Source organism: Artibeus jamaicensis, unplaced genomic scaffold, assembly GCF_021234435.1.
Source record: "Artibeus jamaicensis isolate MK-2021 breed Jamaican fruit bat unplaced genomic scaffold, CSHL_Jam_final contig_851, whole genome shotgun sequence".
Taxonomy (NCBI): Eukaryota; Metazoa; Chordata; class Mammalia; order Chiroptera; family Phyllostomidae; genus Artibeus; species Artibeus jamaicensis.
In genome coordinates this window covers 12,767,478-12,788,701 of record NW_026521986.1, presented here as the reverse complement: position 1 = coordinate 12,788,701, position 21,224 = coordinate 12,767,478, and the positions used below count along the sequence as shown (strand labels likewise).

At 38.8% G+C, this 21,224-nt stretch overlaps 1 protein-coding gene across 11 annotated transcripts in view; it reads left to right on the top strand.

Moving 5' to 3' along the window:
* Positions 1–21,224, top strand: part of NUMB (NUMB endocytic adaptor protein) — a 136,333-nt gene that overhangs the window by 28,903 nt on the left and 86,206 nt on the right. For all 11 annotated transcript variants that reach the window (XM_037127756.2, XM_053673306.1, XM_053673311.1 and 8 more), the window contains one exon: positions 17,527–17,658. The gene's annotated coding sequence lies outside the window, so the exon portion shown is untranslated. The remainder of the gene's footprint in view (positions 1–17,526; positions 17,659–21,224) is intronic.

The window sequence follows — 21,224 nt, the reverse complement described above, 5'->3', positions numbered from 1 at the left end:
CCTGCATACTGAAACCATGGAATTCATCTTTGTCGTTAGTTTGGGTTTAGATAAGAATCATCTTTGAGGGAAGGCTTGGTTTTTTGGCCAATTTCTTTGAAAGATTTGGAGATGAAAGTATGTATTGACTTTTGTGGCTTTTTCCACTTGTGGTTTGCTTTCATTATTGGTATCATGGGTGACATTAAGGAGTAGGGGTGGATGGGAAGCATTGTATATGTGTTGAATGAGAGAACGTGAGTTCTTGAATAAATAAATCATGGAATGTGATTTTAATTCCTGTGTTGCTATACTCTAGATTTGGCTCAATGTTTCTACTTCTCTGGGTATTTATTTTATTTTTAAATATTTTAATTTATTTTTTTCTAGAATAAACACCTTTATTACTATGATAGGAGAGAAGAGGATTGATTTGTCTTTACAGGTTTTTTTAATAAAATATTTTTTTTATTTATTTTTAGAGAGAGGGGAAGGGAAGGAGAAAGAGTGGGAGAGAAACATCGATGTGTGGCTGTCTTTCATGTGTCCCCTACTTGGTACCTGGCCTGCAACCCAGGCATGTGCCCTGACTGGAAATCGAATTGGTGACCCTTTGCTTCATAGGCCCATGCTCACCAGCCACTGAGTTGGCCTTCATAGGCCCACTGAGCTACACAGCCAAGGCTGTCTTTCCAGGCTTTGATTTTTCTCAGCTACAATTCCAGCTCCTTGCCCTTTAGCATGTAACCATCTGCTCTGCCACACTGGCCTGGTCTTGGAGCTAGGCATGCAGTAAGCTCACCCTGCTTGAACTGCTCCTCGGGAAGACTGCTGATTTTGGCATTCTTTTTCCTTTTAATCATACTGCTCTGGATTTCCTTTGAGAGTTTTTTGTTTAAAATCTCTTATCTCCTTAGGAGTCACCTCGGCCCCCTTCTTGTGCCCCTGGGGCAGTGCGGAGTGTGACCTGTCGGGTGCTGTGCTGTCAGTGAGCACAGTGCAGGTCTTCACCAAGGACCAGGTCATCCTTGGACGCTTCCTAGACATTGATAATCCTTGTTTTGCTCTCGTTCCATTGATCTCTTTAACCTCCTCTTCCAATGTGCCCTTTCCTTTTTGTGTGTGTGTGCCTTTTTATTAAGCCTGTTTGGTCTGCTTTAAATGCTTTTTCTTCATTTTTCTTCCAAGCCATCATAGAACTATCTTCTTACATGAAGGCTTTCTTATTCACCACTTTTTCTACATTTTATCTCTCTTTTGATTCCATAGTACTTTGTCCCACTACTACATGGCATAGTGTCTGCTTTGCATTATATTTAAGTCTGTATTTTTCTTCCTAAGTAGTTGTATACATCAAGGAACTGGATCCATGTCTCTTTGCATTATTCTTTATACCTTGCATATAATGGGTTCTCAGTGGTGTTTGAATTGAATTAATAATTTCTACCCTCATGGAGCTTATGGTGTAGTAGAAGGAGGTATGCAACAAGGAAATAAATACATAGGAAAACTGCCATTTGAGAGTATGTGACAAAAATAATAGTACATTTAAAATAAAAAATATGTTACCTTAATCCTGCTCATACTTTCGTTAATAGTTTTTCCATTGAGCTTTCCTCATTCATCCCTTTAAGTGTGCCATCTGTTTGAGGGGCAGTTGCAGTGAACTATGGAAGTGGACCTGTTGGAGCAGTTGAATAGTGAATGAAAGTTAGAAATTAGAGACTGTGGGAGTTGATACTTTTGAGAGTTGGGGCTACAAAGGGCAACAAATGGGGGAGGAGGTGGAGCCTGGCTGTGTAGGGAATGAAGGGCTACTTTAAAAATATATATAATGGGAGATAATTGGTACATATTTACATAATAGGGATGATCTATTATCATCCCTATGGGATGATCATAATAGGGATGATCTAGGGATAATAGGGATGATCTTATAAAGGAGAGATTGATGGCACAGGAGAGTAAATTATGGAAGGAAAGAAATCTTTAAGTGCAGGAAAGATAATATGAAGTGCAAGTTTCGGTGGCCCTTAATAGTAATCAGAGATGATTATTCATTTTAAAGTAGGGGAAAAGGAGATCACTGGTTCAGTTGGGGGGATTTATAGGTTTGGTTGTGGGAAGAATAGGGAGCTCTCACCTGGTGGCTTCTATTTTCTTAATGAAAGTTTCTTAAAAGAGGTGGGAAGAATGGAGAGGAGGGGTGAGATGTTTAAGGATTGAGAAGATATAAAACAGCCACTGCAGCTTTAAGTTCTGGACTTCTGCCAAGATGGAGACATAGGTGGAAATGCTGTGCTTTCTCATACAACCAAGTTTAGAGACAACAAAATATTAGCAACAGAAAACACAGCCAGAACACAGAAAATTGAACTTTTCGGAAGTCCGATAACAACGAATTCTTCAGCCCGACTGGTAAGAGGGGTGAAACCAGCAGCTGGCGGAGCGGGGTTGCAGAGGAAAACTTGGTCAGACCGACTCAGGTGCACGGATCCCAGGCGTGGGGTTGCAAAGGGCCAACCCAGTGAGCGACCGGTGGATCTGGCAAGGGTGAAGGGTGGCAGGTTGACTGTCCTGGCTCATTCCTGCACGGATAGGCGGGTGAGGGAGTGGGCAGTGAGACAGAACCCAGCGGGTCCCAGCGATGGGAGGCAGCAGAGACGGCTGCCATTTCCCGGCTCTGACCTCCCCCCCCACATACAGCGTCACAACCCAGCAACCTGAGTGACCCTACCCTGGTGAACACCTCAGGCTTCGCTCCTCACCCAGCAGTGGGAAGCAGGAGAGGGGGACGCCATTTCCCCACTCTGACCCCGCCACCACATAGAGTGTCACAACCCAGCGACCCCGCCCTGAAGGCCCCGCCCCACCACTAAGGCTCCGCTCCTCATACTTAATGGGCGAGAACAGATCAAAAATGGCTCAAGAAGATCTCAAAGCCCCAGAGCCCATAAATCTAAGTGATGAAGAAATAAGAAAAACGTTCAGATGCACAGTTCAAAACACTGGTGATCAGGATGCTCACAGAACTGGTTGATTTTAGTCACAAATTAGAGGAACATATGAAGGCTAAACTAATTGAAATGAATGCTAATGCACAGGAAACCAGTAGTCATGGAAAGGAAACTGGGACTTAAATCAAAGGAGTGGACCAGAAGGAGGATAAAAATGACCAACCAGAAAAGAATGAAGAAACTAGAATTCAGAAAAATGAGGAGAGACTTAGGAACCTCCAGGACATCTTTAAACACTCCAACATCTGAATTATAGGGGTACCAGAAGGGGGAAAGGAACAGCCACCAGTGGAAAACTTATTTGAACAAATAATAAAGGAGAATTTTCCCAATCTGGCAAAGGCAATAGACTTCCAGGAAATCCAGGAAGCTCAGAGAGTCCCAAAGAAGTTGGACCTAAGAAGAAACACACCAAGGCACATCATAATTACATTAGCCAAGATTCAAATGAAAGAGAGAATCCTAGAAGCAGCAAGAGAGCTAAGGGGACAGTCACCTACAAAGGAGTTCCCATCAGACTGTCAGCGGATTTCTCAAAAGAGACCTTACAGGCAAGAAGGGGCTGGAAAGAAGTATTCCAAGTCATGAAAACCAAAGACCTACAACCAAGATTGCTCTATCCAGCAAAACTTTCATTTTGAATGGAAGGGCAGATAAAGTGCTTCTCAGATAAGATCAAATTCAAGAAGTTCATTATCACCAAGCCCTTACTATATGAAATGTTAAAGGGACTTATCTAAGAAAAAGAAGATAAAAAAGATGAACAGTGAAAGGACAGCAAACTCACAGTTATTAAGAACCACACCTAAAACAAAAGCAAACTAAGAGGACAGCTAGGTCAGGAGCAGATCCATGGAAATGAAGATCACATGGAGGGTTAGCAACAGGGGATTGGGAGAAGGAGAAGGGGGGAGAAGGTACAGAAAATAAGCAGCATAGACAGTACATAGAAAATAGAGAGGGGGGAGGGTAAGAATAGTAGGGGAAATATAGAATCTAAAGAACTTGAGACTTGTGGGGGGAGAGGGGGGGGTGGAGGGGATGGAGGAGGGGATAGAACAAATGTAATGGCATATCTAAAAAATAAATAGATGGGGGAGGGCAAGAATAGTATGGGAAATATAGAATCTAAAGAACTTGAGACACATGGTCATAAACTAAAGGGGGGGAATGGAAGAGGTGGGGGGTGCGGGGTGGAGGGGAATGAAGGCGGGAATAGAACAACTGTAATGGCATAATCAATAAAAAAAAAAAACAGCCACTGCAGGGAGCTTTTAGAGTAGCATGGCAGTGGTTGAGGCTGTTAATTGGGAATTTATGATAGTAACTGGTCTCCCTGCAATTTCTTCAGCGGTCTACTGCCCTGTTGCAGTCAAGAAGGTGAGTTGGAGTTGCCAGCAGAGTGGAGGAGAAAAGAGACATGGGAAACATTGAATTCAGTGTAGGAGAGAGTATATTGATGAACTGTGAAATCTAAAATGGATAAAAAAGAAAGCGAAACCAGGAGGTTGATAGGGAGAAGTGGAGGGTTCATAATTAGGCGGTCTCATTAAGAACTAAGAATTATTTCTGAGGGCCAGTTGGACAAATGAGTTGAAAAGATAAAATCTTTTATTATATGTCTTCTTTCAGCTTTCTTCTCATTTATGTCTAAAATGGCTGGCAATTGTATAGACTTAACCACTTGGAATCTCCCATTCTTTTTTTTTTTTTAGTGGTTTAAAATTTTTTTAATTGAATTTGTTGGGATGACATTGGTTCATAAAATTACATAGGTTTCAAATGTACAATTCTATAATACATCATCTGTGTATTGTGGAATCTCCCATTCTAAAGAAGCAAGTTAAGCCCACATTCTAGCCAAGTGGATTGGAACACACACACAGAGTTAGTAACCTGTAGAGCTCATGAGTGTGATTTGAAACTTGACATTATTTTAAAGACTATTAAAGTCTAACATCTTTTGTTTACTTCTTTCTGTAAAGAGGACATAGGAAAATAATTTCTTCTGAAAATATTGGGATTCATTTAGGATCTTTCTATGAAACTCATGACAAGATCAGAACTTATTTGTCCTTAAAACCACTAAAAACCTCTCATTCACCATTGGTACAGTCTTTTTGGAAATGATTTGGCATGTTCTTGTGAACAGTTAAATGTACACTTACCATAATCTGAGAGCTTTACTCCTAAGTATTTAGTTCAATGAAATGAAAAATTATAGTCACACAGAAATGTATGACTGTACATTTGGGCATGTGACTAATGCCCCAAACTGGAAACAAACCCTAATGTACTCCAACTGGTGAACTTATGAACTGTGGTGCATCCATACAATGGAGTACTGTTTTTGTCAGTGCATACAACAACATGGATGGACATCAGATGAATATAGTAAGTGAAAGAAGCGAGACTCAAAAGGCTACATGTACTGTATGATTCCATTTTTATGGTATTTTAGAAGAAGCAAAACTAAAGGGACAGAAAGCTGGTTAATAGTTGACAAGGAGTATGAAGCAGGTTTGACTACAAAAGATTTGAGGACATTTTGGGGGGGGTTCTGTTGTCTATATCTGTTCTGTATCTTGGTTGTTGTGGTGGTTATATGACTGTATGTGTTTTTCAAACTCAAAAGTATAACGGAAAAATAGTGAATTTTAGTACCTATAAATTACATCTCAGTCAAAGTTCTAGCATATATGTAACCATATTAAAAAGTGCTTTGGAAAACTCATGTTATGAAAATGTTTTGTTTTTAGATTCTGCTTATGTGGTTTTTACTCCCTCTGGGAAAGAATGATGGATAAGCATCATTAACATTTACAAAGTTCTTTGAAGCTCTGGAAAACATGTAACTGCTGAATTTGTCTACATTTAGCAAACATTCCTGTCATGCTTAAAAGAATGTTATAATGTTGGAATTAGTAGATCCCAAGAGACTTTATAAAGTATCCTTATTTTATAAAGAACCTGAAGCCTAGGTGAGGTTAGCTACAGTTACACAGCTAGTTAGTGGCAAAGGTAGGCCTAGAATTTAAGTAATAGATTATTAATTTTATGCTTGTTTTATTAAAAAAAACTTAATTCTGAGTTATTCTTTCTAGAGACTATTTTTAATTCCTTCCGAAACTTTCGATTGTGTCATCCTAAAGCTGGAAACCACTCCCTTCCTAGTGGTGGAAAAGTCCTGTGTCTGGCTGATAATAGGAAGGCTAAATTTGAGAGGTCCTACATCCCTTAAAGTTTGCCTAGACATAGTCAGTAAGCTCAGTTATAAAGACACTGCTTTAACTGGAAACTAGACCCTTAGTGTTGGAGTTGTCAGGGGTTACCAGTTAGAAATAGGTTTTTGTAACTTTACTACATTTAAATAATCTTTAAAGTTATTATGATTGTTAGTTCGTTGGGAAGGTAGGAAAAATTTAAAAGTGTGAAGTTCTTTTTGGTTTCCTTAGGTAACAAGGATTTATGTTATAAATACAGAGGGGTATGAGGGAGCACCTGAAACAGTCTTAGCTATAGAGTCAGGAAATGAAGACGGGAATGCCATTCAAACTATAACAGCATTGTTATTTTATAATATTAAGGATATACAATGTTCTTGAAACTTGGTTAACTTTCACTGTCCCTCCGTGTTCACCTTCCTCCTTGTATAATAGTTTCATGCTTGCCTCGGACCCCAGTTCCAGAGCCAGGCTTAGAGTTGTTGCCCCTCAGAGGTATTGGTGATATTGCCGATACTGCATGCAGGAGTAGCAGTGGCTTGGTGTCTTCCTTGGTTTTGAAGCTGTGTCTGTGTCCTGCTTATGGGAGTTACTTCCCGTAAGCCATAGTCCCTGGCAGAGTAGACAAGTTTTCTTCTTTGTAAGGAAGTCTTACCCCAGCCTTAGCTGTGGCCCAGCTCTGATAGGTCCTCTGTCCTGGTGGAGCATTTTAGTCCCTGTTCACCTGGGAAGCCAAACTTCCAACTGCCACTGCCCGCTCCTGGACCAGGAGGCCAGTAAACCCCAGGTTTCATTATTGCTTACCATTTTGCATTTATGTTCCTTATCACTGAGAGATATTTTTATATATTTTTTGACCCAGCAGTGCATTATTTACTTATATGTTTGGTATATTTATATATTAATTATTATTTGGGTGAATGTACTGCATGATCTTGACCAGAAGCCTTTTTAATCTTTCAGAGCCATGGTTTCTCATATTGAAAATTGGAATTATAGCCCCTACCTCTTAGTGTTTCTTTTTGCTCATGAAATGATATTATATACACACTTGTATTTATATTCTTAGAACAATGCCTAGGATGTACTGATACACACACACACACACACACACACAGACATATATATTGCAGCTGTTATATTTTCAAGGGAGTGTTGTACTTCCTTGTTGGTTTGTGTGTTTAGACATATATTCCAGAATGCTTGTCAGTCCCTATTCAGAATTTCTGTAAATGTGTCTGGGGATTGGCATGTTTTGAGGCTTTTGGGTGAGACATTTAAATCTAATTTTAATTAGATTTAATTAAATGCCCTTACCAACCTTGAATTTAAGATTTTTTTAGGATAAATTGCACATTTTTTCTAATAGTGGGCTGAAATGCTTTGTTTGTATTTGTAGTAGTGTTTTAGAAATATTCAGGTTATTGCTAGTATTTTAAGCTCTAATGTATGTAGTTTCCATTACTAATAATCAGAATAGTTAGTGCACTGTGTCTGCAGATGTGGAAGTTGTAATGGAGTGAACTTTAACTTGGGAAAAGGAATGTAATAGTGCGCATCAGGGAGGAAACACGGTGTTGTTTGAGGCTGAGATTTTAGCTCCGACAGCTGTAGTCCTGACTGAGGTAAAGATCCTCTTTGGGAAACAGGGAAAAAAAGGAGGGATAAAATACTGAAAGACAGACTTTCAGTTTGTGTGTTTAAATTATAACTAATATGCTTGCATATCATGACTTCTAAAGCCTTCACTTTAGTGAGGTCAGCTTTACCCATGAATTCAGAAGTACAAATTAAAACCTTTTAAAATAGGAATGTCAGATAAAGTATTCTTTCTTCTTGGATTTTGGGTTTGAATTAGTGTCTTGTTAGATTATCATCTACTACTTTTTAGGGAAGCCTGAATATATTATTCTGCCATTTAGAGATGTTGTCTAAGAATATTGCACTTGCTGATAAATGATCCTAACTTTCTATTTCTTCAGCTGAAATAATAAGGCATATTACTTCCTTTTTCCTTTTACATCAAGCCCTGAGTATGCCTTTGCTTTTATTTTTGTCTTACATTGTAAACCATTGTGTATATATAGGTGTTCGGAACCATGAAAGTGTATTATTGAGTAGGAGGCATGGTGCAGCATCATTTAGAGTTTTAAAGTTAACCTAGCAGTCATAAATGAGGACGAATTCAACATGCCAGCGCATCATGGAGCCATTTTAAGATGAGTTGCAGATAAGTGTTTCTGAGAGGACTGAACAAACTAGTGACTGTGTTAGAGGCACCTTGGTTAATCAATACTTTATGAAATTCTTAATGGTTATGCAGGTCTCCCCAAACTGAAAGGTTTTTAAAAAAGTGTTTGTGTACCCCCAAAGTTCTTGTTTTGAAATCCTAACTCCCACTATGATGATATTAGGAAATAGGGCCTTTGGGAAGTAATTAGGTCATGAAGGTGGAGCCCTCATGAGTGGGGTTTGTGTTCTTTCAAAAGAACTGCAGAGAGCTCTCTTGCCCCCTTCTGCCATGTGAGGACACGGAGGGAAGATGACCATGAATGAATTAGGCCAGCACCAAATATGCAGGCACCCTGGTCCGGGAATTCTCAGCTTCTAGAACTGCAAGGAGTAGAGGTTTGCCGTTTAAACTACTCAGACTGGTAGTTTTGTTATAATAGTCAGTATAGATGAAGCTGAGAAGGAAAAACATTGTGCTTGCTTTCAGGAGCTAGAAACCATAGCATTTAATATCATGGATTTGGAGATTTAAAAATAGGACTTCAGGTCCTGACTCTACACCCTGTTCTTTGACCTTGGGCAAGTTTCTTGCCACCTCTAAGTCTTGAGTTATTTCTGTAAGTAAGGTCTGTCAACTGGTAGATGGTCCTTGGTCAGTTGGTGCCCCAGTTTGGGATGCAGTGAAGAAGGAAACTTTATTCATGCAAAACAGCTCAACTGTGATGCAGTGTCCGTGAAAACAGCACGGCTATGAGGCAGCCCTGGCACCAGGTGGCCCTGGGGCCAGGCCCCTGTCCCAGGTTTGCCCTGCTCTGCTCTGGTGAGACATGTTTGTGTTTCGGTGCAGCCAGGAATAACAATCTCCGGTCTTAGGTGGAAAGGGAAAGTGCACTCCCAACTGAAAGGTGTTTAAAAAGACTGTTAACTCTTTATTTGTCGGACTCTGTTTTGGGATTATGGAATGTTTGATTAAGTAGAAGATTCATTAGGATTCTGACTTAGAATCTTTTCAGTATGAGGAAGTAATCAGAGACTTTATGTCAGTGTACCTACTAAATGTTTACTTTTTAAATATTATTTCTCTCTTTCAATATGAAACACGAAAGTATTAACATTAAAAAATTTCTCATTGAGAAATCACTGATATATGTAGTACAGCCGTCTGTCATATATCAAAATAGATCAAAGGGCTTTATATTGATCTTTTGCCATTAACACTTCATTGTGTTAACTGATGAGTTTCCTTTTATGTATTTGCCATATTAGATTTCTTGTGAAGCAGTGTAGTTTGATGGAGAGAACACAGGATTTGAGATCAGGGGGCTGGACGTCCTTTCTGTGTCAGTTTACTGACTCTGTGACTTTGACCTTTTTGAGATTGTTTTCCTTATAAGTAATATGAAAAGAATAATGAGAAGATGGCAGTTTAGGTAAAGACTGCTCGCCTCCTTGCACAACCACATCAAAGTTGCAACTAAAATAATAGAACAACCATCACTCAGAACCATCAGATTGAATTGAATGGAAGTCTGACAACTACGGAATTAAAGAAACCACATCCATCTGGACTGGTAAGAAGAGTGGAGATGCAGAATGGGCTGCTCCTACATCCATGTGTGGTGGATAAAAATTCGGGAGGGATATCTTGGGAGTGAGGAGTCCCCACCCTACACCAGGCCCCCCAGCCCAGGGTTCCAGTGCCAGGAGGATTAAGTTCCCAGAACTTCTGGCTGCAAAAGCCAGCAGGGATTGAGTTGGTGGTAGAATTTCTAAAGTCCCAAGCAGTGCCCCTTAAAGAACCCATAAACAGACTTACTCAGACTCCCTCCCTCTGAGCTTTAGCGCTGGGGTAGCAGCTTGAAAGGCACCAGTGGCATACAGGAAGGAACTGAAGTGTCTGGCATCAAGGCAGGAGCTGGGGAACAGCTTTCTTCGGGACAAAAAGACAGGTAGAGGCCACTGTCACTTTTCTGAACCCTACTGCCATGGAACCACACAGCTGGCAGGCCAGCGCTGTATCTTAGACTCCATCAGCCTGGCTAACACTGTGTAGCCCTCCCTGGAGATCCCCCGAGACTCCATCCCATCTTATGAGCCCATCCAAACAGTTAACTGTGACTTTTCCATATGAATGGCTGCCCTTAGCTCATGCCTCACAACTTCCTAAATCCTATTATACAAGCTACAGGCAGCCTCAGTAAGCCCCCAGGCTGTACCTGTTGCTAAGTGGCCCCAGGTCTGGTTCTAGCAGGAGCCAGCCTAGATTCATAGCTTGGCTTCGCCTGGGAATCTCCAAGTCCAGCATAAGTAGCAGCCATTTCAGATTGTGTTATAGCTCATGCAGGGTAGTCCTGGGCAGAACACAGGTTGGAGCTGACCTTGGCCTACACCACCCAGGAACCCCCCAGAGCCTGCACACCCAGTGTACAACTATATTCCACGTCAGAGTATCACACCCTGCCCCTGCAAGATGACCTTCCACTGAGGGCGAAGGTTGGTAGTCAGTGGTCACAGCCAATCCTTGCAGCTGACTGGCCTGGGTAAATCATTCCCATTGACCTTCCAACAGCAACCAAGGCTCAACTACAAGAGGAGGTGCACTCAGCCCACATGAAGCGTACACCTCAAACACCCAGCTTGGGTGATGGGGGGGCTGTGTCATTGGACCCTATAGGACACCTACTACATTAGGCCATGCTACCAAGACAGGGAATCATAGCAGCTCTACCTTATACATAGAAACAAGCACAGGGAGGCTGCCAAAATGAGGAGACAAACATGGCCCAAATGAAAGAACAGATCAAAGCTCCAGAAAAAGAAGACGAAGATAAATAATCTGTCAGATCCAGAGTTCAAAACACTGTTGGTAAGGATGCTCAAGGAATTTAATGAGGACCTCAATAGCATTAAAAAAATCCATTCAGAAATGTAGGAAACACTAATTGAAATAAAAAACAATTTGCAGGGAAACAACAGTAGAGTAGATGAAAACAAGAATCAAATCAATCACTTGGGACGTAAGGGAGCAAAAAACAACCAATCAGAACAATAAGAAGAAAAAGCCAAAAAATGGGGATAGTATAAACAGCCTCTGGTACAAGTTTGAGGATTCCAACATTTGCATCATAGGGTGCTAGAAGAAGAGAAAGGGCAAGAAATTGGAAATCTATTTGAAAAAATAATGAAAGAAAACTTCCCTAATTTGGTGAAGGAAATAGACATGAAAGTCCAGGGAGCACAGAGAGTCCCGAACCAGATGGAAAGAGGCCCATTCTAAGACACATCATAATTAAAATGCCGACATTTAAAGATAAAAGGGGAATCTGAAATGCAGCACGAAAAAAGTGTTTAATTACCTACAGGGGAATTTCCACAAGACTGTCAGCTGATGTCTAAAAAGAAACTTTGCAGGCTGGGAGGGACTGGCAAGAAACATTCAAAGTCATGAAAGGCAGCCAAGACTGCTCTACCAAGCGAAGCTATCATTTAGAATCAAAGGGCTGATAGAGAGCTTCCCAGACAAGAGAAAACTAAAGGAGTTCATCATCACTAAGCCATTATTATATGAAATATTAAAGAGATTTATTTAAGAAAAGTAGAAGATCAAAACTATGGACAGTAAAATGGCAATAAATACATATCTGTCACCAATTGAATCTAAAAAACTAAGCAAACAAGAAGAGCAGAAACAGAATCATGGATATGGAGAGGGTTTTGGTGGTTGCCGGAGGGGAGAGGGATGTGGGGGAATGGGTGAAGAGGTGAGGGGACTAAGAAGTACAAGTAGGTAGTTACAGAGTAGCCAGGGGTATGTAAAGTACAGTGTAGGAAATGGAGTAGCCACGAACTTAACACACATGGCCCATGGATATGAGCAGTGTTATGGGGATTGCCTGAGGGAGTGGGGGGTGCTAGGTGGAAGGGGGCAAAGGGTCAAAAATTGGGACAAGTGTAATAGGATCATCAGTAAAATATAATTTAAAAGCAAGAAAAGAAGAATGATATCTACCTCTTAGAATGTCTATACAATTTGTAATTAAAGTTTGCAGTTAACCAATTAAATTTTAATGCTTTGTAAACTATAGCATACTTTTTGGGTGTTAGTGTTTTTAAATTGGGACATTCGTTGTATTTTAGCAAAACAGCACTGTCCTCAAAGATTGCCATTACATGGGTTAGAAGACTCCCAACCTTTGGTTTGATGTGTCAATTTTATTTAGGGTTATTATCCTTTGGTTTTAATGTGCCTTTATATTTTCCCTAACAGTAAATGTCTTTTCTGTATGGGAATTCCTCCTTTGCCAAAGTTAGAAATTGATTAGATTTGATCATTACATTCAGCTTCATGGCATCACGAAAAGGAGGCTCTACCGGGATCTAGCCGTTCTTGAAGCCACTGGTTCTTAAGGGTCAGTACCTCTCCTGTTACTCCCCTATTAGGTATTTGGATTTTTGAGGGTGCACTTTTGGTTGCTACAATGATTTGGGTGGGGTAGCTGCAGCACTGGCATTCAGTGAGCAGGAGCCAGGAATACCATACATACCACAAGGTATGAGAGAGTTCTGCATGATTTTTGAACTCTTCCACAGATCTTCTTATAGTTGAAAAACCTGTTTGTACTTATCTGACCTAATTCTGTTTCACATTTAAACACAAAGTATTTTTGTATGTTTTTAATAGATACTGAATTTTCCAGAAATGCAACTGCTGAGTAAACTGAGTGCAAATTGTACTTTGTTTTGTTCAGAAATTTAATAAGAGTTGTTAACTTTCAGAAAATCATGTTAGCATTGCATTGCCCCTCATGGTATCTGATTTTCCAGTACAACTTACCTTGTGAGTCTACATTTGTAGCTGTCACATTTGGGATTTTTATGTATCAATGAAAGTGTCTTGTTTCCTTAGTAATGTGAATTCTAGGATGGTTATACTTGAGCATTTATATATTAAAATATATGGTTTTATTGAAAATTTTTTCTTTTTACATTTGACGTTATCTTAATTTTTAAAACTGAAGAAAGGAAAGTGACCTACTTTCATTTCCTTTTAGGTTTATGCTCTTAAAAAGAATCAACTTTTGTTATAGTTGTGTTTCAAGCTGGAGTTTATATTTAACAGAAATCTACGTTACCTTTCCAGGGAATGATAGAAGATCCATGTTGACCTACATTATAAGTGTCAGTCCTTTTCTTTTTCTCTGTCTTTTCCTTCTCTCTCCTTCCCATCTCCCTTCCTCCTGTTTTCCCTTTCTTCTAGAAAGCATTGATACGTAGACAAGCATGTGGCACTGTATATATAACTGATGAAGCATATGATAAAACCAGTACCCGTGAACCCACCACCCAGCTTAAGCAGTTGGACATTGCTATATATTTCTCCTTGATTTCCATTCGCCTGTCTCTCCACCAGGGATAAGACTATTCAGAATTTTATTTTGGTTTTTATTTATCATTCCCTTCCTTTTCTTTTAAGTTGACCACAAATTTTATGAATTTCAAAAGTATGTTGTTTAGTGTTGCTTATGTTTTAACTATAAAAATGGAATTATGGGTATATTCTTATTTGCTTTGGTTAATCAACATTATCTTTTAAAATTTTAATTCATAGCAGTATGTAACTGTGGCTCATTTTCCCAGGTATATGTATTACTTGTATGACTATACCACAATTATCTTTTCTCCTAAAGATGGACCAATACTTACCATAGAAAATAAAATACATATTGAACCTAATTTGCTTTTTATTGATCTCTAAAGGTTAGGGGTATATTTCTTTGTTCCTTTTTATTTCAGATAGGTAGGATATGGTAGATGAGAGAAATGATAACTAACCCCATGAGATAGTCTAGGACCTACTTGCTCTAAAAATTTCTTGTATTATATGTCATTTCCACTGTTCAAGTGGATGCTACTTTAATTTGTATTCTGCTCTTTGCCTTTATAGCTGCTTTTCCTTTTTCTAGTCCCTAAATCATATTCTTTAAAACCTTTGATTACCTTTGATCTCTGTTCTTTTGTCAGCCCTGTTGTTATATCTGGCCCCTATTTTTTGTCTTTTCCATACTTTTATTCTTTTCTGTTCCTTTCTTCTATTTCAACTTGAGTTAGATAAAGGATTAAAAACATTTATTTCTTCTGGTTTTAGAGAAATTAATCATACCATGTAATTTTAACTTTTAAGTATATATTCTTTCCAGCTTTTTGTATATTTTAGGCTGCCTTAAACTCTTGAGTGCACAGTTCTTCTGGGTAGTTGAGTTTGCTAGCTACTTGGATGATAGTATATATGTAGAGGAAGTTTTATTGTCATTTGACCTAAAATATAATATTAATAATGATATTATAAAAGTGTTGTTGAACCTATGAACTGAATAGTGAGTCTGCCTCATGACATTGATCAAGTCACTTAAAATAGCATATTTTTTGTTTTGTAAATTTGGATGACCTCACATTTTAGTTCCCCTTTCTTTAGATACAATCTTGCTTACACAGCAAATGCAGGAGCCAAAGCTTTAGGAGTTGGGGACTTCAGGGGTCCTCTGGTATCTGTTTGTTGCCTCTACAGATGTGTGCCTGACACTGTTTTGGTCTTGAGGATACAGTGAAGGGCCTGGCTTCATGGAGCTTGGTGTTTTGTGAAAAGGAGGTTGTGGAGAAACTGTGTAATCTTATTTAAAGATTACTTATTACATTTTGGTGGGTCTTAATGTGCTCAAATGAAAAAGGATCCAATCCCTTAAACGCCAAACAGGAAAAGAGGAGCTGCTGAATAAGTGAACTAGGTAGGACTGTGCCTCTCAAAATGTTGCATGTGTACAAATCACCTGAGGATCTTGTTAAACTGCAAATTCTCATTCAGCAGGTCTAAGGTAAGGCCTGAGATTCTGTATTTCTTACAAGCTTCCAGGTAATGCCTATGCTACCAGTCTGTGAACCACACTTTCAGTGGCTAGGAATGAGTATGTAGTTAAGAGAAAAGAATAGCGTGCTGTCATTTTGAGAAGAGTGGTTGGGAGCCACGCCGCAGCCCAGGCTCGGAGTTGTGAGCAGCACTTCCCACTTGGTCTCGGTGAAATGAAATGATAAGAGCTGTTCATGTTCATTCATGTATTAAGAGGGGGTATAAACACCTATTTTTTGACTGACATCCACAATTGAGCTTGGATGGCAGATGGGTCTGACGCCTTTGAAAATATGTTAGGAAGTGAAAAACATGAAAATCATCAGGTATGATGAAAGTAAATAGTTAGATAAACAGAATTTAAAAGAGTTAAATGCTGACTAGGGGGACTTCATATGTAATCGAAATTTCCTCCTCTCTTTGTACTTATTCTAACATAACGATTCCAGTTTAAAAAATTACAAATATATACTGTTTTTTTAAAAATAAATAATACACTTTTCATAGGCATATTTTCTGTGGAAAGTATGTCAAATTTCTTTGTTTTCTAGGTCTGAATAAAGCTTAATGTACGTAAGTTGTCTTTCTCTGATCTGTTCCTCTAGTGGTAGCTACTTGCTACTTGGAGCATAAACAGTTTGGGAATTCATTTATGTTCATAAGTATTAGCAGAAGACTGTTCATCTTGGAGTTGGTGTAAAATGCCCAGTGGGTGTTGAACATTTACCCCTAGGGAATTATTTGGCAGGCCAAATTTTTCATCCAGCAGCCTTTTATTTAGTACTTTGAATTCCAATGCTAGTGTTTCTACTTGTGTTTTTAGAAATTTAGATTTGTTCTTTCTGGTACTATTTCAGTAATACTCTATACTCATATTTCCTCTTTAATATAGTGTGTAGCCTGCGCTGATCCAAGGATATTAGAAAATTACTGTTAATACTCATAATTTATTATGGTTCCATATTTTAGAATCATTGGTATATTGGTTTCCTTGAAAATAGTTATAATAGTAGGGAGGTTTTTAGTTTATTGTGCTGTAATGGAGTCAGAAATATGTGAAATGTAATCACGGGCAGAACCTTAATATTGCTTTAATTATATTAACTTATGATCAAACACATGTCAAGTGTTTCCACTGGTAAAATACCCAGTGCAGTTTCTGGCATATTCGAACAGCATTTGCTGTACCTGATTTCTTTATGGTTTTTTGGTATGTATTTAGTTGGCTTTTAACACACTTGTTAAAACTGAAAGTTAAACATCAAAAGCTTTACAGTCTGTTTTAGAATGAGGCCAATGAAGAAATGAAGTGAAACATCTTGGTAGCTAATAATATATTTTGCAAATTATAACAGAAATTGTTTTACAGTACCATTTACTGGAGATGAAATTCAGCTTTCCTTATTCAGTGGGGTTTTGTTTTTTAAACATTATTAGCTGGAAGTAGTTGTAACTCACTTTTCCTTGGGACCATACCAGCTTTTTCTATATATATTCTGGTTAGTGAATGAAAACACAGAATGTTAGATGTGGAAGGACTTTTAGAATTCATATAAATTATATAGGCACTAGAATTTCTAAAAAGAATTTTAGAATGTTTGCATAGGGCTACAAGCTTTTTGATTTAGACTCTAGGGTTTTTAAAAAACAGCTACTGTCTATCGCATTATCTCATTTTAACACCGAAAATGTAGGAAGGACAATCTCATAATAAGCCCAGTTGTAACTTTACACCATGTTTTGTCATGGCTGGCACCTGTTCAAGGATTAGATTTCAGAAACCATTATCTAATGCAACCCTCTTTTTAAGAGATGATGTTTCTGAGCCCAGAGAAGTATCAAAGTTCTTATAGCAAGGCAGAATGGCAACTGAGTTTAGAAGGAGGTCTTCTGAGTCCCAGCCCAAAATGTTGATCAGGTTCCCTCAGCCTTCATCACATGATGAGACTTAGGCACAGAGAATTTGTGCTTCACCTAAGATCATATAGTGAGTAAGAAGTAGAGCTGAAAGTTGAATTCACATTACCCAAATCCATTTTTAGTGAAGCCTGTTCATTCACTTCCATGTAATCTTAATCCACTCTATCAGCCTCTATTTAGTTGTAGAGATGTTACTATAAGTGATTGAAAGGAGATGTCTATATTTAGCATTTTTTTTCCTTGAAAATTTCAGATTTGGGCCTTAAGCACCTTCTTTCAGGAAGAGGGCCCGTGCAGCTGTTCTTGCAATCAGAGATTTTGACCCACATCCACAGATTGGAATATTGGAGAGCCAGCCATTCTCAAGACAGCTCACTTAGGACAGGTAAGTGAAAGAGTAAGATAAGAAAAGTAGAACAGATGCTGATGTTTTTCCTTTCTCTTTCCTGTTAGATGCAAACAGTTGAACAGTGCTAATAGTACATCTGATTTAACTCTTTATGCTGGTAAAAACAAACCAGTTGGAATGTTAGGTGGGTAGGGCAAAACATTTTCTTGATTGTAAAATGTGTGTCAAAATGTTAACAGCGGTGAAATTAGGGTAATTAATTTTTTCTTTCTCTTTTGTACATTTTCCAAAGTGTATTCATGAGTACATGTTAGTTATCTATTGTTATATAACAAACCACTCCAAACTTAGTGGTTGAAAACCTGCCAGTTATTGTTTTGCTCAAGTATCTGCAATTTGGGCAAGGCTCACTTGGTGGGGACAGCTTGTCTCTGTCATCATGTGGTGTTTGGTGGGGTAGCTGGAAGGGTAGGGGTGGCTCCGGGGCTGGGAGCTGAAATCATTTGAAGGCTTGCTCTCTCATGTGTCTGGTGGTTGATGTTGGCTGTTGGCAAGGACTTCAGCCTGGGCTGCCTGCCAAACACCTACACATGACCTCTCCTTTTGGCTGCTTGGTTTCCTCACAGCTTGGTGGCTGGGTTCCAAGAGAAGAGAGCAAGGCGAAGTTTCATGGCATATTTGACTTAGCTTTGGAATTCACATAGTGTTACTCTGCTCTCTTCTATTGGTTGAGGTAGTTATAAAGGTCCACCCAGGTTCAGAGGAGGGGAAGGACATGGACCCCACCACTTGAAGAGAAAGAGTATCAACATCACATTATAAGAATTATGGGCCCTGGCTGGTGTGGCTCAGTGGATTGAATGCTGGCCTGTGAACCAAAGGGTCACAGTTCAGTTCCCAGTCAGGGCACATGCCTGGGTTGCAGGCAAGGTCCCCAGTAGGGGGCATGCAAGCAGCAACCACACATCGATGTTTCTCTCCTCTTTTTCCCTCCTTTCCCCTCTGTCTAAAAATACATAAATAAAATCTTTAAAAAAAAGAGCTATGGGACAGAATCTGCCATTGTAGCTATCTTTGGAAAATGTAATATGCTACAGTTGGTATTGCTTTTAAGATAAAGAATATAAATAATGTATGTAGTATATGAAAAAGAGTAATATTTGTCAGAAATTATGGCGTATGAGTTTAATAAGAATTTTATGTGCTCTTATCTAATGGAGTATGATATTGAAAATAAAATTCCTAAACAGGATGAAATGAAATAAATTTTGAACTTTCCTTTGTATCAATAAAAAGCATACTATTATAATCAAAAGTAGAGACAAAAACTTATAAACGAGATGCAAAAGTATTTGTAGTTTGGGCCTTTTGTTTTTGAGAACATGCTAGTTAGTTTAGTTTAAAATCTATTTGTTTTTTTATCTTTGTTTTAATAATTTTAATAATGAGAATTATTTGAGAAACTGCTTTCCAGTACATATGATGATTTGAGAAACTGGTGCCAGTATTCCATTGTCTTATTGATCGCACTCACCAGTGATAGAAGTTGCCTGTGGCAGGCTTGAATATAGCTGATACTTAGTTTCTGGATAAAACGGGATAATGTTGTTAAGTAAATCTGTAAGCATATCATGGAGGTGTTAGTCCATTCACTATAGCTGTGAAATAAGCTCTAGGGAGCATCTCATTATCTGTTACACACAGAATACTTTCTGGCTGTCTAGATACTCTCCAGTTCCTGGGTGATTTACATCATAGGAGCCTGATGAAGCAGAGTTGGTTCAGGACTCTTTCCCACTACTCATGAGTAGGTAGATATTTTGCAGTGGAAAATGATTGAACCCGTGTATAGTGATGATAGAGGTAACCTCAGAAGTTTCCTCTCAGCTGTGAAATAATCAGAATTGACTGAGTTTGTGAAACAGTATATTTTAGTTAAGAAGGTGCAATAATTGGGAGAGCTGTGAATTTTTTTTCTTTCTGGCATTTGAACACAAAATGAGATGTTCTCCAGTAGATATGGATTGGGAGTAATGACTATAGGTAGTGTAGAATATTCTTTCTTAAGTAACAATAAAACATATGCACATATGTACAAATATACATAAAACCTTTAAGTGATCAACTTGCCTTTTTTGTTTTAAGACTTTTTTGAGCCCACTTTTGCCTTTAAGAAGTCTGAGTAGGTAAATTGCGTCTTTTCCACATTTGTTCACTGTTTTATCTTGCCTCCATTGTATAAAGCCTATATTTGAGGGGATAAAAATTCCTTAAGTTAGTGAGATTACTGCTTTATGACTGAAGCTAAAACAAACAACCATCAAAACACCAAAAACACCCAATAGAAATTGCAAATGTAGTGGTGTTTAGTCTATGGCACTTTATTCAATCCCTGGAAGGACATTAATAAGGTTCTCTTGTAAAGATAAGAGACTCTGTAAATAAAAGAGCCATTGCCTGTGTGGCTCAGTTGGTTCGAGCAACTTCCAGTAGCCAGTAACTGATGGGTTGTGGGTTTGACATGACCCCCTACTCCCACCCCGGTCTGGGTGTGGGTGTGTTCGAGTGTGATCTGTGGTCCAGGCACCTACAATCCCTGGTCAGGGCATGTACAGGAGGCATGTACATGGGTGTTTTTGGTGTTTTGATAGTTGTTTGTTTTAGCTTCAGTCATAAAGCAGCTGATCGATGCTTCTCTCTGGCATTAATGTTTCTCTCCCTTTCTCTAAAAAGAGCATTGAAAAAAATGCCCAGCCCTGGCTGGTGTGGTTCAGTGGATTGAGCACAGGCCTGCGAACCCAAAGGTCACCAGTCCAATTCCCAGTCAGGGCACATGGCTGGGTTGTATGCCAGGTCCCAATTGGGGGCGTACAAGAGGCAACTGATGGATATTTCTCTCTCACACATCCATGTTTCTTTCCCTCTCTTCCCCTCCCTCTGAAAATCAATCAGTCAATCAGTCTTTTTAAAAATGTCCTCATGTGAGGCTTAAAATTTCTTTTAATGCAAAAATAATTTTGAATAATTGTTCAAAGGCAGAAATTATCTATATGTACATGTACATATACATGCATGTTGAGTATCCTTTCATATGTCTTTGGACCCTCTGTGTGTCCTCCTTGGACATAGACTAAATACCACTACCTTTGCAATTTCTATTGGGTGTTTTTGGTGTTTTGATGGTTGTTTACCTTTATTTTATTCGTTACATATTTTGGAGATCAAACCCTTATTTGATGTTTCATCAGAAAGTATGTTCTCCCATACAGTCGGTTGCCTTTTCATTTTGATGATGGTTTCTTTAGCTGTGCAGAAGCTTTTTAGTTTGATGTGGTCCCAGTTGTTTATTTTTTCCTTTATATACCTTGTCCTAGGAGATATATTGGCAAAAATATTGCTGCATGGGATATCTGAAATTTCTCTATATTTTCCTCTAAGGACTTTTACAGTGTTACAACTTACATTTAAGTCTTTTATCCATTTTTACTTTATTCTGGTGTATGGTATAAGTTGGTGGTCTAGTTTCATTTTTTTATGTACCAGTCCAGTTCTCCCAACACCATTTACGGAAAACACTATCTTTACTTCATTGTGTGCTCATG